Source organism: Populus nigra, chromosome 11 (genome assembly GCF_951802175.1).
Source record: "Populus nigra chromosome 11, ddPopNigr1.1, whole genome shotgun sequence".
Lineage (NCBI taxonomy): Eukaryota > Viridiplantae > Streptophyta > Magnoliopsida > Malpighiales > Salicaceae > Populus > Populus nigra.
Genome location: NC_084862.1, coordinates 15,392,283 through 15,406,758, shown reverse-complemented (window position 1 = coordinate 15,406,758; position 14,476 = coordinate 15,392,283). Strand labels below are relative to the sequence as shown.

At 35.1% G+C, this 14,476-nt stretch overlaps 1 pseudogene; it reads right to left on the bottom strand.

Annotated features, from left to right (window-relative positions):
- Positions 1-462: 462 nt before the first annotated feature.
- On the bottom strand, positions 463-10,160 carry LOC133668361 (disease resistance protein RUN1-like; annotated as a pseudogene).
- Between the last annotated feature and the right edge of the window lie 4,316 nt (positions 10,161-14,476).

The following is a 14,476-nucleotide window of genomic DNA, read 5'->3' as shown; positions in this document are numbered from 1 at the left end:
TTGGCTTTTTGTTTTTCAAAAATAATTATTAAAGTTATAATTTATTTTTTAAGTGATATTCGATAGATCTAATTGTTAAAGATAATATTTATTTTTTATATTAAATAAGAAAAATATTATTATAAAATCAAGAAAATAAATAAAACCAAGCAAACTCTAAATATTTAATAAAAAATATTGTTAAAGATAATATTTATTTTTTTAGATTAAATAAGAAAAATGTAATAATTAAAGATGATATTTAATCTCTTAAATTAAATAGAATAAAATACAAATAACTAAAGGAAATATGTATTCTTACCATAAAGCCTTAAATATTTAATATATTTTTTTTTATTAAAGATGATATATATTTAATTTTTTAGATTAAATAATAATAATAAAATCATTAAAGATAATATTTAATCTCATAAATTAAATATAATAGAATAAAAATAACTAAATGAAATATTTGTTCTTGCCATCAAGTGTTAAATAGAGGCTATGTCCTTGCAGCTTCGGAAATCAAAAGTCACTCAATTGCTTAGGTGTAGATGCTGTAATCGAACCACAATGAGGATGAGGAAGCAGATGATACAGCGGTGGTGAAGGCATCACTGTATCAACAAATAATCTTGTATCCACCTTTCCCCTAAAAAACCATAAAATTCAATAGAATTTCTAAATTTGAAAAGAAAGTTAAATGTGCATGATTGTACATGCATTTTGTTATTACAAACAAATTCCCATCACTTTTAATTAAAAAATTTACTTTATAATAAAAAAGGTCAATATCACATCTTTTTCATTTTTGTTTTAAAATAACGAGTTTGAAATAAAATATAAAAACATTATTTTTTTAATAAACTAAAGTGATTTTAATAAAATATGTTAGTGACTGTTTGCTTTTTGTTTTTCAAAAATAATTATTAAAGTTATAATTTATTTTTTAAGTGATATTCGATAGATCTAATTGTTAAAGATAATATTTATTTTTATATTAAATAAGAAAAATATTATTATAAAATCAAGAAAAGAAATAAAACCAAGCAGACTCTAAATATTTAATAAAAAATATTGTCAAAGATAATATTTATTTTTTTAGATTAAATAAGAAAAATGTAATAATTAAAGATGATATTTAATCTCTTAAATTAAATAGAATATTAAAATAGAAATAACTAAAGGAAATATGTATTCTTACCAAAAAAACCTTAAATATTTAATATTTTTTTATTAAAGATGATATGTAATTTTTTTATATTAAATAATAATAATGAAATAATTAAAGATAATATTTAATCTCATAAATTAAATAAAATAGAATAAAAATAACTAAAGGAAATATTTGTTCTTACCATGAAATGTTAAACTGAGGTTATATTCTTGCAGCTTCGCAAATAAAAAGTCAATCCATTGCTTAGATGTAGACGCTGTAATCGAACCACAATGAGGATGAGGAAGCAGATGATACAGCGGTGGTGAAGGCATCACTGCATCTCTTACCACTGCCAACTCTTCAAATGAATCTGACTTTCCTACAATCACATGGACCCCACATTCTTTAATGGGTGCGGGTTCAAATGAATGACCGATGCGCCATGCATCCAGTGATGGCATTGAAGAAATGTATAGTTCAAATTCGTCATCTGCACAGTAATCTTCCATTGCCATTTGACTTCTAGTTATGTATCTTATACATCCAGTTTTTGGATGATAAACCCATCGCCTACATTGAAACAAGCGAATACCTTTGCTATTATTTCTTATAATAATAATAATGCGAGTGTCCTTATCATCCATATCAACCCAAAGAACTAAGCCATGGAAGACTGGAGGTATATGGAATGACAATGAGCATCCTTCTCCCCTGTAGCTCAACCAATTTGGCATCTCACCAGGAATGAGGTTAATATGATACCGGTGATGACCGTTGCACATTGCCTGTATAAATATATTATCATTAAATCAAGAAATAAAAAATAAAACCAATCAGACTTTAAATATTTATTAAAAAATATTATTAAAGATAATATTTAATTTTTTAGATTAAATAAGAAAAATAAAAAATATTATTAAAGATGATATTTGTTTTTTTAAATATAATAATAATAATAATGATTATTGCCTGTATACATATTGATTTCAAGGAAAGCTGAGATTTTAGACATTAATCAATGTATGTGCCAATTGTGTGTGTTTCTTTTTTGTGCGAAAGAGAGACGGAAAGAAATAGTACCTCAACAACGCTCTTCAGTAATTTACTTGGTGAATGACTGCGGTCATCAACACGAATATACCAGAAACAATTACTTAGATCTTCAATGCCCTGAAACTCTTCTAACGAATGACTTTCATCTAGCTTTATAAATAGTTCTTTTTTTGGCTCGCTTGGTATTCTTACTCTTTTCAATGATTTGCAATCACATGCAAACACACTCTCTAAACTTGAGGGAAGATCTGGGATTGATACAAGATATTTGCATCCCTTAACAGACAAATCCCTTAGCTTGGGAAGGAAGTCGATCCCAGAAGGCAGGCTAGAGAATTTGTTTCCATCTAGAGTCAATTTTTCTAGAGCGGACAAACCACTGAAATCAACACAGTTAGTTGCGCGATCAGACAAACCACTATTAGAAAGCTCAAGATGTTTCACTGATATCCATTCAATGAAAGATGCTGGCAGCCAACGTTTCCAATTCAAAACACCTGTTGAAATCAAAGAAGAACTTGGTGGCGTTGAACTGTTTCTACGCAATGATAACCTTCTGCAATGCTTTAATTGTCCAATTGAAGAGAGAAATTGCTCATTTTCAATCCCATCAGCTAGCAGCTCGGTTAAGGATTCCATATCACCCATGCGTTCCGGCAATTTCTCAAGTTGTGAACACCCAGAAATATTCAGAGTTTCAAGAGATTTTACGTTGTCAATGCTTTCAGGGAGAGTCTTCAGACTCCAACATCCCTTCAGATTTAAGAAAACAAGGCTCGTCAAATTTTCAATTGATTGATGCACCTCAACTAAACTCGAGCAACCTTCCAGAATTAGTTTCTCTAGACTTGAACTGTGCAAGTCTGGTGTTTTAATAAGGTGCTGAGAATGACTGAGATTAAGAATTTTAAGCTTGTCGAGAATCTGTTATAATAGAGAGAAAAATAATGAAAATTAATCATAGAAAGTCATAACATGTAAATATAAATTAAATTACATACTGGACAAATTTTGGGGATTGCAGCATGTTTTTCACCTTTTTTCCCTTCCATAATTCTTTGAGGTTACTGTACTGCATATCAAGAACAGCTAGATTGTCCAAAGTAAAATCAGATGGAAAATATTTCAAAGGAAATTCATGCCAACAAATCCACATCAACTCTTTAGAAAGCAATTTGAAGGATCCAGTGAGATGTGCTCCGTTGATTTGGAGTAAATTTAAACATTTCATTTTTGCAAATGATCCTGCGCTAAGTGATTTAGCTTCTGATGCTCTGACGTCCAGTGCAAGACCCTCTACAACATCCGTACCCTAAAACAAAAAATCAATACAACTTTCATTCAATTATATGTAATAAGTTTGACTAGAAAATACGCATGACTATGCTTTCATGTATGCATTGAGCTCTTACCTTCTGCTGCTCAAGTACATTCCATGCATCCTCTTGATTCCAAATTCTGGTCCTCTTTCCAGGTTCTTTTGGAGACGATTCACGAACGACCTCCCTTCCCATCTCTCGTAATAGATCATGCATGGTTACCATCTCTCCAAATACTTTAATCAGAGACCTTTCACGGAGAGTTTCCAAAACAATTTCTGGATTGTAACGGCAACGGGCTCCTAGCACTTTTGCTACGTATTCTTTCTCTACATCAATAAAGAAGCATGCAATATCAAGGAATGCATTTTGTAGTTCACCATCCAGTGCGTGATAACTTATTAGAAGCTTTCCTTGAATATTGCTTTCTGGAATTCTGCTCAAGTTGTCAATTTCACTTTCCCATCTATCTTTTTCTTTCCCGCACAGAAGAGCTCCTATAACCTCAAGAGCTAAAGGAAGTCCTCCACAGTAAGCAACTACTTTCTTTGAAAGCTCAATATAATCTTCTGTTGGCTGTTGGTGGGAGGAACCACTGGTGGTGGCTTTGAAACACTCAGAGGGGATAAAACACAAAGTTTTATTTCAAGAACAAAAGCTTACAGGAGCAAAATAAACTTACAACAAGCTTAACAATACACACCCTCTCTTTCTCTCTAGTGTTTCTCTCTATTCTCTCTACTCTCCCACACATAATAGCATAAGCTCAGCTTGCTATTTATACACGAATTCAAAACAAGAAAATTCAACCTTCAAGTGTGAAGGCGGCTGTGGACGTTGGTGTGAAGGCGGCTGGCGGTTGCGGCTGGCGGCTGGCGGCTGGTCGGTCATAGCTGGTGGCTGGCTGGCCGGTGGTTGCCTTCTTTGACCTTCTAGATGGATTGAGTTTAATACAACAAATCTCCCCTTTAAACTCAATCGAGGGATGTCATGCCAAGCATGAACACTTCTCCTTTCAATGCCTTCTCTTTGCTTGTAGCCTTTATCCACTAATTTGGCTTTCGTCTTGTAGACCCTTTTGACACCTATTGCTTTCTTGTTTTCTGGTGGATGAGTCGGCTTCTAGGTATCATTCTTCTCAATGGCATGTATTTCTTCATCCATTGCTTTAATCTTCTCTTCTGTGATAGCTTTGTTGAAGCTAAATGGGTCATTATCTGCAAAGAAACAAAATAGAGTTGTATCTTCGATGACTTGCGTGGCATCGTACAACTCGTCAAGATTTCTCATCCTTCTTGGTCCTTCTGACGATGAGGATGTTGCTGGTGGTGTTGATGATGATGCTCCTGGTGTGTTCCTCCTGTTGAATACAGGGAATCTGTGTACCGGACTTTGTGGTTCAGCTGCTGGCACAATCGGTTCTTCGACAAGTACTGTTGGTACTTCTTCACCTTCAAGGATCAAATCAATGTTGATCCATTTGACTGCTTCTTTATCATCATTCCATTCCCAAGATTTATCTTCTTCAAAGATAACATCTCTACTCATAATCACCTTCTTCGTGATGGGATTATACAGCTTGTATCCCATCCTTCTTTCACCATATCCGACAAAGATGCATCTCTCGCTTTTATCATCAAGCTTTCTCCTTCTTGCATCTGGGATCTTTGCATATGCCACACAACCAAAGACTCGTAGATGAGTAACACTTGGTTTGTGACCACTCCATGCTTCTTCTGGAATGACTCCTTGCAAACTTCTGGTTGGGCAGCGATTCAGTAGATACACTGCACATGATACAGCTTCAGCCCAGTATTGCTTGGGCAACTTCTTTGCTTTGAGCAGACTTCTTGCCATGTCAAGAATCGTGCGATTCTTCCTTTCAGCTACACCATTCAACTGTGGTGTATACGCAGGTGTTGTCTGATGTCTAATGCCTTGTTGTGTACAATAGGCTTCAAAGTCATTTGCTGTATATTCTCCACCTTGATCAGATCTCACGGTTCTGATCATGTAGCCACTTTGCTTCTCCACAATTGCTTTAAAATCTTTAAAACAATTGAATACTTCTGACTTCCTCTTCAGAAAGTATATCCACGTCTTTCTACTAAAATCATCAATAAAAGTGAGGAAATACCTATTCTGTCCAGTCGACATAGGCGTTATTGGGCCACACACATCTGTGTGCACTAACTCCAGTGGCCTCTTTGCTCTCCAGTTGACTTCTTTGGCAAAACTGGATCTGTGATGTTTGCTGAGGACACAACTCTCACAGACTTCATCTGGATGATCAATGTGGGGCAAACCTTTGACCATCTTCTTGCTTGCTAGCATCTTCAGACTTGTGAAATTCAGATGTCCAAGCCTCAGGTGCCAAAGCCATTCTTCACTGTTGGTGATGGCACTCAAACACCTTGCTGCATCATACTGGATGTTCAAAGGAAACATCCTATTCTTGGACATTTTCACATAGGCCATTAATCTCCAATTGTTGTCTCTAATTGTCAGATGACAATTCTTCGAGTAAAAAGTATATCCTCTCTCCAAAAGTTGACCTAAGCTGATCAGGTTCTGCTTTATGGCCGGGACATAATAAACATTGGCGATGTAGTTGGAATCGCCGTTCTTCAACTTAATTGGGATGCTGCCTTTACCTTTGAATGGAACCTTTGTGGTATCTCCAAAAGTAACTAGACCTTGCTTGGTCTCATCTAGATCACTAAATAACTCTCGGTAGCCGCACATGTGATTGCTGGCTCCAGTATCTAGATACCATATATTCTCCTGTTTCTCGCTAAGTTCTTGTTGGACAAGAAATGCAGCTTCTTCTCTGTCATCCTTCTCTGCATAGTTGGCTTGCTCACGTATCTCCAACGGAGCTTTCCTTTGACATTCAGTGCTATAGTGCCCAAATTGATTGCACCTATAACACTGGATATTTCTCTTATCACGGTTATTGTAACCGCCTCCTCTTCCTCTAGGAGTGAATGCTTGTTGTCTTTGGCCTCCTCTGGTGGTATTTCTGTCACCTCTTCCTCTGAAGCTTGTATTCCAAGAACCTCTTCCTTGGAATCTCTGGAATCCTCCTCTGGATTGTTGACTTTCTGCTTGAGTGGTATATCCACTTGTTGAAGTCTCCCCTTGCTCATATCTGTCCTTGAGAGACAGCTTTGCTTGTAAGGCATGCTCGATGGCCTTATCTCCATTTCGCTTTACAATCTTCTGCTCATGAGCTTGCAAAGAACTCATAAGCTCATCAACTGTCAACTTGTCCACTTCCTTGGACTCTTCAATAGCGACAACAACAAAATCAAATTTTGGATCTAGGGATCTCAAAATTTTCTCAGTAATTCGAGAATCGATGATGGCTTCTCCATTTCTCCTCATCTGATTGACTATCACCATAATTCTGGTGTGATAATCAGAAATAGACTCCGAGGACTTCATTTGCAATAACTCAAATTCACCTCGTAAGGATTGAAGACGAATCTTCTTGATTCTGTCAGCACCTTTGTATTTTTGTTGGAGAGCCTCCCATATATCATGTGATGTTTCAGCGGAAGCTATGATCTCAAATGTATCTTCATCAAGACCTTGGTAGATGATGGTCTTTGCTTTGTTGTCCTTCTTTCTGTTGACTTTCAGGGCTTGCTTCTGTGCCTCTTGTAAATCATCTTCTTCTTCTTTGGACTCTGGTTCATCATAACCATAGTGTACAATCTCCAAACACTCTTGTGAACCAAGGAGTGCCTTTAATCTGATGCACCAACTATCATAGTTGTCTTTGGTCAGCTTCGGGATGAGTGTTTGTGTACTTTCTGTAGTCATTTTGCTCTTGGAATGACTATATCTCCTTCTGGGACTTGAATTTGGCAAAACGGACACTGTAGATCGATCCGGAATGGTCGAAATAGTTGGGAACCGGTCTGACTTTGTAGAAATCGGGTCCGAAAATGGGTGAACCGGTCCAAAAACCAATTCTGGGCGTCGGGCGGTTCGCTGGGTTGAACCGGGAATATTCTGTGGAATATTCTATCGGCTCGGCTTCGGCTAAGAGCGGCTCGGCTTAGCGGCTCGGCTTGAAAAGGGAATATTCTCGGGAATATTCTTTGGCGCGGCTGGAGGCTTGGCTTGCGGCTCGGCGCGGCTTAACGGCTCCAATTTGGCGCGCGTGGACGTCACTCGTCTTCTTCCTCTGGCGCGCGTGGGTGCGACTGGGCTACAGTCACCGGATCTTCAGGCGGCGCGTGTGGATCACCCCGGTGTCCGATTGAGCTGCTTTTTGCGGCAGTGAGTTCGTATGAATGAGCTCTACACGGTGGAATGATCAAAACTTGTTTTTGACAACTTTGAAAATTCGGCTATCTCTGAAAATACCTCTGTTTTCTGACGAACGGGGCTCTGATACCAATTGTTGGTGGGAGGAACCACTGGTGGTGGCTTTGAAACACTCAGAGGGGATAAAACACAAAGTTTTATTTCAAGAACAAAAGCTTACAGGAGCAAAATAAACTTACAACAAGCTTAACAATACACACCCTCTCTTTCTCTCTAGTGTTTCTCTCTATTCTCTCTACTCTCCCACACATAATAGCATAAGCTCAGCTTGCTATTTATACACGAATTCAAAACAAGAAAATTCAACCTTCAAGTGTGAAGGCGGCTGTGGACGTTGGTGTGAAGGCGGCTGGCGGCTGCGGCTGGCGGCTGCGGCTGGCGGCTGGCGGCTGGTCGGTCATAGCTGGTGGCTGGTTGGCCGGTGGTTGCCTTCCTTGACCTTCTAGATGGATTGAGTTTAATACAACACTGGCTTGGTGTCCTTAAAGGCATGCCAGCTGAAAAGCTGAAGGGACTGATCTCTTGTCAATTCTTCAATTTGATATGTTCGATCTGCTTTACGAAGAAGATTTGAATCTCTTGTTGTAATAATTACTCTACTTCCGGGACCAAACCAACTTCGCTCTCCCATCAAAGCATTTAGTTGGTCCTGACAAGCCACATCATCAGCAACAACAAGAACTCTTTTGCGACGAAGTCGTTCTTTGATCAGAACCTTTCCTCCATCAACACAATTGATGTTTGCAGCATATTGATTTAAAATATCATGAAGAAGTTGCTTTTGTAAATCAACAAGACCACCATTAAATTGTTTTGATGTTTCATTGATATTCGAAAGAAAGCAGCTTCCCTCGACTCTATAGCGGAGTTGATTAAATACAACTTTTGCTATAGTTGTCTTTCCTATTCCTGGCATCCCATGTATGCCCACAATGCGTACATCATCTGCTGCAGTACTTAGAAAGTCAAAAATATTGCGAGCAAGCCGATCCATACCTACTAGGTGCTCGGGAACATACAAGTACTTGGGTTCTAATTTATTCAACACATCCTTGATAATCTCTTTGATAAATTTTGCTTCATGCCTGCTCATAGACAAAAGCAAGCCATCGATAGCAAGTCAATTAAGTATTTTATTGTTTCACATTGAAAAATGTAGAGTATATTGACTCCATAAATTTGGAAAAAAGGCATACCCATTTGCCATATCATTGAGATTCCATCCAGATAGATTTCCAGCCTCCTCAAGAGCTTTTCTCCACTCCTTCACCAACTTCTCTTCAAAACGCTCTTCATGTTTAACAAATGCTTCTGCAAAACTGCCATTCTGTTTTCTCACATCTGAAGGATCAATGTCATAGAATATAGGAAGAACAATCTGACCGGTTTTCCTCTTTTTGCACTCAAGAATCTCTACAAGTTCATTGAGACACCATCTAGAAGAAGCATATCCTTTTGAGAAGACAACCATGGATATCTTTGATTCTCGAATTGCCCTGAGGAGATGATCGGAGATTTCTTCTCCTCTCGGAAGTTCATCATCATCTCGAAAAGTGTGGATTCCTGCTTGGACCAAGGAAGTATATAGATGATCTGTAAATGTCTTGCGAGTGTCTTCTCCTCTAAAACTCAAGAAGACATCATAGGCCCCTTCTGGTCTAGATCGAGAAGACTCTGGCTCTGTCATGGTAGCTGCAGAAATTAAGGCACAATCAATTACCAATGGAACAATATAACAAAGAGTCAGCTATGATATTGAAATGAGGTTAATTTTATTCTATAGGAGAAAGAGAAAGGATGTGATTTCTATTCATTTGCAGGAGAAAACACCAGTAATTTCGAGTCAAAGCAAGGCAGAAATAGTAGTAGACTCAACCTATCCTATGATCAGACTAATCAAATAACATATTCTAATCGAATCAGCAGTTCCTACATGTATAGACTCACGCATCTGCCTTACCTGTGGAGACAAAACTGACAGGCTTACTAAGGTCAGCTTTTCTTCTCTTTCGCGAGGATGAATCGTTGTCTTCATCTTTGGATTGCTTGCGTTTTTCTTTCAGCATTTCTAAATTAAATTGAATGGTATAGGATGAACTGGTCAATGATTATCTATGTGAACGTAAGGCTTTCTTGTTATCGTTATGAGCAAGAAGCAAAGAAGCAAAGAAGCAAAGAAGAGCAAGTTAAATATAACAAAGAGTTAGCTATGAAATGGCTGCAATGGGACAGAGAAGTTAGCTGCAGAGTTAGCTATTAAATACAACAAAGAGTTAAATATATAGGATATGGAATACTGAAATTTCCAGTCAATGCAGCAATAATTGAATTTTTTTTACAATTTAAAATTAAAATTAGAATTTTAGGAATTGAAGAACTCCAATTCTTTTAGCTTTGTTGCAAATACTTTAGTCCACGCCTCCACGGCAGTTTTTCAAAAATAATATACGGAGAAAGAACAAGGAATTTGGAGCGGTAATTTCGTGGTGATTGCAGCAACTGGGTCCCACGCGTTCACATTATGGAGGTCGACGAGGCTACTGCTAGAAACAGATTTTGCTTCAACACACCTTTCTATCAATGACTTTGAAAAACTCGCAACTTTTTTAGCTTTCTTGCAAATACTTTGCAATTAAATCTGTCCAGGAAATTCTTTGAAGTTTAGCACCAGAAAATTTCCTGTGTATATTACTGGAAATTTCGAGTCAAATTTCCAGTTCCAGCCAATGCAAGGCAGCAATAGTAGACTAAACCTATAAATAAACTAATCAAATAATATATTCAAATAAAATCAGCCAAGTCAGGGACCCCGAACAGTCCACATTATGTAATTCTAATACTATATTTTGAATAATTTAGAGAAGAAATTATAATGTAATTGTAATTAAGTTTTTAGAAATTTCACAAAGAGACTTATTCTCTAATATTTTCATCCATATTTTATTTTTTTTTGTATTTTTTTTATTAAGGATATTTGACTTCATTCTATTGTTCGAACTTCTTCTCCAGATATATAATAATAGGAACCGGTACCACTTATTCAAACTAATTCCTGTTTACTTGTTGTTATTATTTAATTTGTTATTGCTATATATATCAGAAAAATAAATATTTTTTTTATAATCTAAAGATAAGTGGGTCACCTATTAAAATCATGATACGTTTAAAGATAAGTGAAAAACCTCAATTTAGTCATTTTTATAAACGATCCCATCATTAATTGTGTAATAATGTCCCTAGCGAGGTTTAGTCAATTTAGTCATTTTTTTGTAATCATTTTTAAAACCATGATTTTTTTATTCTTGTTAATTAATCCCTAAGCGAGGTTCCAAGAAAAGCCTCAACAACCTTATTTTGTTAAAAGAAACTTTTTTTCCTCTCTTTCTTTCTTTCTTTAATTATATATTCAAATGGGGTGTTTGCTATTTTCATCGAGGACGCCATGTAAAGAAGGTAAAGGGAACAAGAAAGATGGGGGTTGTTTCCTTTTGCTCCTTTTTTTATTTTCATTTTTTATTTTTCTCTCTATATTTTTTATTTTAAAAAACTCCAATTCTTTTAGCTTTCTTGCAAAGACTTTGCAATTAAATCAGTCAATGACAGTTTTTCTAATAATGTACTGAGAAAGAACAAGGAAAATTCCTTTGTAAATTGCTAGGAATTTCGAGCGGTAATTACTCGGTTAAGTCCATAATTTACCCCAATTTTACAAGCAGAGAAGATAAGGTTAAATCAACCATAATTGTTTTTCCGATACCCAGTTATGGGTCATGATTTTCTAAAAAAAAAATTATTTAAATACCATCCAACAAAAATCATAATTCAAAATAAAGTTATGTTTTTTTGGCATCCAAACTTCATGTTGGGTCTTGATATATCCGTGTCCAACTCTAAGTTGGGCAAGGGCTTGTCTCATTAACACCCAACTCTTGATAAAATCATGGTAGCTTGTCACAACTCTAAGTTGGGCAAAGAACACATCAGCACCCAATATTTTATATAATTTGCATAGAATTTTATTATTCCCGTCAATTAATCCCAAAGCGAGGTTACAAGACAAGCCTCAACAAACTATATTTTGTTATTTTGAAATGAGCTTATTTCACTAAAAAAAATGTTTATCATCTTTCTTGCAAATTATTAACAATGCAATAATATTGATTTTCCACACGGTAAACTAAGAAGACCATTTCCATGCAATTGTCTAATCTGATACTGTCAAGATCAAATGGTATAAATTTCCCAAAGAGACTGATTAGGCACAAAGTTATGACTTCCCAGTATTGGGGATTCCGGCACCTCATGCGCGGACCGGTGGTGTACTGATAGTTGCTCATAGGAGGCTTAAGCACACTGAGACACAATATTTAACGTGATTCGGCAAAACCGCCTACATCCACGGGAGAGAGTCAATATTATTTAGGGATAGAGAAAAGATACAATAATTACATGGAGGAGGATCACTCAACTCCCAGCTCACACACTCTGCTGCATATGGCAGCAGGGCTGCTGCCCATGGCAGCAACTCCTCTTTCTCTTCACTTCACGTTTTCCCTCACTCTCACAACTCTCACATTTTGCTCTCACATAATGCCTCTATTTATAGGCATTTCATGGTGCTGCTCCATTTGTTCTTTTGTCAATAATGGTGGCTGCCAAACTTACCAAACTTTGACATTAGACAATGGTTGTTGGCTGCCACCAACAACCCACCATTGCAGCCATCTTCTTTGACAATGGTGGCTGCTACAATTGTTAATGGTTGTTGCACATTAATGGCAACCAACCTAACACCCAGCAATACTCTTACAGATATTCTCAAGGTAGTAGATGTTATTTAGAGTTTGAGTTTTTCCAAGGAATAGTACAGTTGAAAAACAAAATATTTTTATGCAAAAATTATTGACCCGCAGCATTGCGTGGGTCATGTAACTAGTAGTAGACTAAACCTATAAATAGACTAAACCAATTTATTTCTAACTAACATCAAGGATTTTCATCTTTTGAAATGAGTGAGGAAAAAAATGAAACAATATTCATCAAAATTTATAACTTGAAAATATAAATTACATCATGGTTAATAATTAACAACTAGGTTGTCCAATATAAAAGCAAATGGAAAAGATTTCAAAGAGCATTCAGTAAAACTTCCAAGCTTGGAAATTGATCTTCAAGCTAACAAATATATATCAATACATCAAATAGAAGTACCGTACTAATTTGGAGTAACTTCAAGCATCTCTATGTAAGATGATCTTGTGCTATAACTTCCATCCTTCATACATATAAAACCATCAAAGTTAATAAAACTTTCAAATTTGAAAAGAAAGTTAGATGTGCAAGATTGTTATTACAAACAAATTCCCATCACTTTTAATTAAGAAACTTACTTTATAATCAAAAAGGTTAATATCACATCTTTTTCATTTTTGTTTTAAAATATCGAGTTTGAAATAAAATATAAAAACATTATTTAATTTTTTTTATTTTGAAGTAAAAAAACAAAAATCAACTTTCAATATTTTCTAAATAAAAGCGGATGGAAAAGATTTCAAAGAGCATTCAATAAAACTTCCAAGCTTGGAAAATGATCTTCAAGCCAACAAATACATATCAATATGTCAGATGGAAGTATCGTACAGATTTGAAGCAACTTCAAGCATCTCTATGCAAAATGATCTTGTACTCTCATGTCAATCAAAACCATCCGGACCTAAAAAACCATCAAATTCAATAGAACTTCTAAATTTGAAAAGAAAGTTAAACGTGCATCATTGTATGCATTTTGTTATTACGAACAAATTCCCATCACTTTTAATTAAAAAACTTACTTTATAATAAAAAAAGGTGAATATCACATCTTTTTCATTTTTGTTTTAAAATATCGAGTTTGAAATAAAATATAAAAACATTATTTTTTTTTACTTTAATGTAAAAAACAAAAATCAATTTTCAATATTTCCTAAATAAAGTAAAGTGATTTTAATAAAATATGTTAGTGATTGTTGGCTTTTTGTTTTTCAAAAAATAATTATTAAAGTTATAATTTATTTTTTAAGTGATATTCGATAGATCTAATTATTAAAGATAATATTTATTTTTTATATTAAATAAGAAAAATATTATCATAAAATCAAGAAAATAAATAAAACCAAGCAGACTCTAAATATTTAATAAAAAATATTGTTAAAGATAACACTTAATTTTTTAGATTAAATAAGAAAAATAAAATAATTAAAGATAATATTTCATCTCTTAAATTAAATAGAATAAAATAGAAATAACTAAAGGAAATATGTATTTTTACCAAAAAGCCTTAAATATTTAATATTTTTTTTTATTAAAGATGATATTTAATTTTTTATATTAAGTAATAATAATAAAATCATTAAAGATAATATTTAATCTCATAAATTAAATATAATAGAATAAAAATAACTAAAGGAAATATTTGTTCTTACCCTTAACTCTTAAATTGAGGCTATGTTTTTGCAGCTTCGCAAATAAAAAGTCACCCCATTGCTTTGGTGTAGACGCTGTAATTGAACCACAATGGGGATGAGGAAGCAGATGATATGGCGGTGGTGAAGGCATCATTGTATTTCTTCCAACTTCTGACTCTTCAAAT